Source organism: Montipora capricornis, chromosome 14, assembly GCF_036669925.1.
Source record: "Montipora capricornis isolate CH-2021 chromosome 14, ASM3666992v2, whole genome shotgun sequence".
Lineage (NCBI taxonomy): Eukaryota > Metazoa > Cnidaria > Anthozoa > Scleractinia > Acroporidae > Montipora > Montipora capricornis.
Genome location: NC_090896.1, coordinates 24,830,138 through 24,835,052, shown reverse-complemented (window position 1 = coordinate 24,835,052; position 4,915 = coordinate 24,830,138).

Here is a 4,915-nt window from a genome sequence, read left to right as displayed (position 1 = left end):
TTGGTGTATTTGTTAATTTAAACACAGGCAAATTATTTTGTCAGTTAAATTTCAGGCTACCAAGATGCAACTTGTTTTGCCTGGCATACACTTTTCTCAACAGCAACGGTGAATTGGTTCTTCTCTGATTTTAAAGCAATCCATTTTTAAGTTTTATACTTATGGAACTCGATAACTGAGGAATAAAACTCAACAGCTATTACACCTTCGAACATCTGCTTCTCTAATTCTCCGGTTAAACATGAAACGTTAGTGATGTATTGGTATATTTGTTAATTTAAACACATGCAGGCAAATTATTTTGTCCGTTAACTTTCAGGCTACCAAGATGCAACTTGTTTTGCCTGGCATACACTTTTCTCAACAGCAACGGTGAATTGGTTCTTTTCTGATTTTAAAGGAATCCATTTTTACTTGAAGTTATATACTTATGAAACTCGATAACTCAGGAATAAAACTTAACAGCTATTACACCTTCGAACAAAATCTGCTTCCGTAATTCTCCGGTTAAACATGAAACGTTAGTGATGTATTGGTATATTTGTTAATTTAAGAGGCATATTGTGAGGAATCTTCCGAATTACTTCTAACACAAGAGATTTTCCCGACAATATTCACGTTAAAACGACCAACAGACTCGAATCACTTCACTATTTTAATGTCTCAACTCGAAGGAAAATGACAATCGCTAGATCACACGTCGATTCGCACATGGTTTTTGAAATCCTAAACTTACATCACTTAATTGCAGCTTATTCACCAAGCAACGAAAACAAAAGGAACAAAGTTCACTTTCACAGCGTGACAGTCACGCAGTCCATTTTCCAACACTCTCCCCCCATTTGTTTCGGGAGAGCAAATGTCTTAGAGGCTATCTCAATCTAATCAATTAACAATGCAAAAAATGAAAATCACAATAAACGAAAATAAAACAGCCTCTCTAGTTTTCATCATCCATTTGTGCAAGTTCCTGGATACGAGCTCTGGCCGCAACCGCAGCGTTTCTCCGTGGTCTAAAGGCTGGCACAGTAGGGTTCAGAGCTGCTGGTGCTGTTGTCATGTCGCAGGTAAGTTCAAGTGGATATAAATGCTGCACTGGGCGTTCAATAACTGACTTGGGAGTGCGTACCTTTGCTCCTCGGACCACTCCATCTCGGCCAGTTATCACGTCGATCACCACTCCCAACTTCCACTGAGCACGATTCTTCTCATCTGATTTGATGATAACCACATCTTCTTCCGCTGCATGGGTACTGCCACCGTTGTGCTTTAGGTGGTGTCTCTCCCGGAGCCCCCTCAGGTATTCTTTGGTCCAGCGGGACCACACTACATCTTTACACTTGCCCAAGTACTTTGCACGCTTTTGGAGGTCATAGTCTTGGATTTGATTTGGCTCCAACTCTGGCAGTGCGTTCGGTTGCATGTGCAACAGAGAACTTGGAGTAAGGATAGGCAGCTCGATGTCATTCTCCACATAATCTAGTGGCCTTCTGTTGAGGGCAACTTCCACATCTAGCAGCACTTCTTGGAGTTCTTTTCACGACAGCAATCCATTCCCGATAGACTTGTACAGGGATCCTTTAATTTTTCGAACTGGCCGCCCCACCAAGGCGACTGAGATTGAATTTCCACTCGATCCCTTGCTGCGCGAGGAACCCATAGATCCTCTCATCTTTCATTACTTGCTCAATCCATTCGGATGCACAGACGAATGTTTTGCCATTGTCGGAGTAGATCCGCTTCCGTCTCCCACGTCGAGCAATGAAGCACTTCAAGCTTCTGATGAACTCCGTGGTCTCAAGGTTTGACACAAGGTCTATATACACGGCACGTGTAAGGCTGCAGGCATACAGTAGGATATATGCCTTTCCTTCAGTTTTTGGTTTCTTCCGAACTTCAATGGTCCCGCAAAGTCCACTCCAATGACTTGGAAGGGTGTTTGGCCCACTGTGCGATCCCTTAGAAGGTTCCCTGGTGGAGGAGAGGTATAGGCCTGCGCCCTGAACTGCCGACATCCATGGCAACACTTTACGATCTTTTTAGTTAACCTTCTCAGCCGTGGCACCCAGTAGTACTCTCGCACTTTTGTCATCGTGCTGCCAACTCCCCCGTGCAGCACTGCCACATGGGCATGGGCATCTCTGTGTATCGTTGTCCATCTGGAAGGAGTATCGGGTAGTGGCCTTGAACTCTACCGCGACATTCCAGTACTCCATCTCTGTTTGGCTGTAGGTTCAAATTTATAACTTTATATTGGAAAGCTTTTACATAAGATTCAAGTGCAATAGAATGTGTTAATAAGAAGATTTGATTGATTTGATAGATTGTAAAAACCAAAATCCTTCTGCAATTTGACAGTGATATTGGGATGTTGAGCCTTTCTGGAAACAAATAGAGAATAGTAATCTTTTGATCTTTTCTGTCTAATATCGAAAGTGTTATTTTCAAAGGTAAAAGAGGGAGATAGCGTTGATAATGGTACATTCGCGAACCTTAGGTGTAAGGGTATAGAATGTCTGAGACCAGCCAACTGAAGAAAATTGGTTTTGTATATCTTGTTCGAGAGGTGAGTGAAGGCAACGTTTATATCCCAGTCAAAAAGGAGATCATGCGTGTACGTGATTTCTTCAGCAAAGGTATCACGAAATTCTGACCACCATTGTAGAAGTTCGTAGTAGAATGGAGAGGGTAAGTTACAATCTTTGACATCAAAGTTACAGCTGAGAAAGAAGATGCCCCCAACGTGCTCTAACAGATAAAGAAAATATCTCTTCCATGTGGCACTTGAATCATTAAATACTCTCTGCAGCCATCCTAACCTCAAAGATCTAATCATGCAATCAACGTCTATCATTTTTGAACCGCCCCTCTCATAATCATTTATTGTAGACAAACGAGTTACCTTATCTACACCGTTCCACAGAAACTTGAAAAGCAGTCGATTCAGTTTACTTACTACTTCTTTTGGTGTTGGTAATATAGAGTAACCATAAACAAATTTCGAGATCAAGAAGGATTTGATTATTGTTACTTTTCCATAAAGAGATAGGCCTCTCGATGACCATATATTAATAAGCTTTTTGATACTGTCAAGCCTTTCGATAAAATTCTTTTCTTTTAGAAGTTTCGGATCGTATGTGAAATAAACTCCTAAAGCTTTGATCGGGGTTTTAGGCCACTTGATGCTAAATGGTTCCTCTCCTCCCAGCGGACCCAATTTTGCATCAGGTTGCTTGGTAGTTTAGCATCCCAGGCTAGTTTCGCATCACAGATATAGGAATTTGCCACCCAGTGTGATTGGTGACACTAGCCCCAGTGGATCGTATATCTTGGCCACTTTACTGAGAATCCCTCGCTTTGTTGGCTCGGTGCTCTCTGATGGGAAGTTAACGCTGATGGTATCGCTCTCTTTGTTCCACTGCAAACCGAGTAGAGAAGCTCTCTCCTTTCTTGAGGTACCTAACTGCTCCTTCGCATATGTTTCTTCTGGTATCGAACATGCTATCGAACATGGTATCGAACATGCTGTCTCCAACTCCTTCAAGTCTGAGTGCCATTTGTGCAACTCAAATGTCCCTTTAGCAAATACCTCCACAGTTGCTGACTTAATTGTTTCTGCTTTTGCCTGAGTGGGCCCTCCACTGATAAGATCTACATAAAGCCTTTTTCAATTTCACTGACAATCTCTGGGTATTTCTCTCTACAGCTTTCCAAGAGATGTTGTACGACTCCCCCGAGGAGAAATGGTGAGCAGGTGAGGCCAAAGAGGGCTCTGGTGAACCTTAGTGTTTCTACTGTCTGGCTGTTCAGATCTTTTAACCAATGGAATCTTAGAGCGTCACGGAGCTCTTCTCGGATTCTGACTTGGAGAAAGGCTTGTTTGATATCTCCTGCAATTGCAACGGGGATGCATTGTAGACGACACGAAGCTTAGTGGTTTCTGCTGATTCACGCACTACTGGCTTGTGTGGGATGTAGAACTCCCGACTCCCGGTCGCAGGTCCAGAGACTCTTTCAACTACGCCGGCCTTGATCTGATCCTGGATGACTTGTCATACTGGTCAATTGTTCCTTGGCTGCGTAACTTTCTCACAAGGTTCCCTAACCGTCGATGACTTCGTACTTCATTGCTGGGAAGGGGAGGATGGTTGCCTCTCCATGGAAGCCCCGTCTCATACCATCCTTCTGCATCCTATGTCAACTGCTCTTTGAACTCTGCGTAAACTTCAGCTTGGTCACCAGTGGACGAATCAGCCAGGCCCAGTACATCGAGCTTACACAAGTTGTCATATTCTACATGAGAGGTCTGTGTGAAGAACATTGGAGATAAATCCACTTCCTTCCCAGGAGACATTATGGTCCAACCAAGCTTGGTCTTCTCTCCTGTAGGCTCACCCAGGTCTCCAACACGGGGTGCAGTTTCGGTCTTGATTTTCGCATAATCGCTGGCTCCCAGGATGAGATATACTGGCAGGATATTCTTAGAGTCCTTGCCTTCCATTTCAATTCCTTTAAGGTGAGCATACTTGGCCAAGCACTGCTCGTAACAAGGGTTTTCCAAAGAGAGTAGCTGATTCTTATCCACTTTAGTTACTTCAGTGTTTAAGCAAAAGAGGGCTTCCACGAATTTTGGAAAGTCCCATTCTCTCCAATTGTCGTCCGTCCTTACCAGATCACCCCAGATTCCTTGTAGCTTGTCGATGGACATCTTCACGTACCCATTGATTTCTTTGAACTGTCCGAGCGTCTCCAAAGACTGCACGTTAAACAACAACTTTTCGTAAAACTCGTGAATCTTCTTTGGATGTGAGCCTGTAATCATAGGAAGCGCCATTATGTTCTGCACATACGTGTTTACCATCTCGCTCACCTGACCATATTTTGATGTTAGGATGTTTTTAGCCCACTGATATCC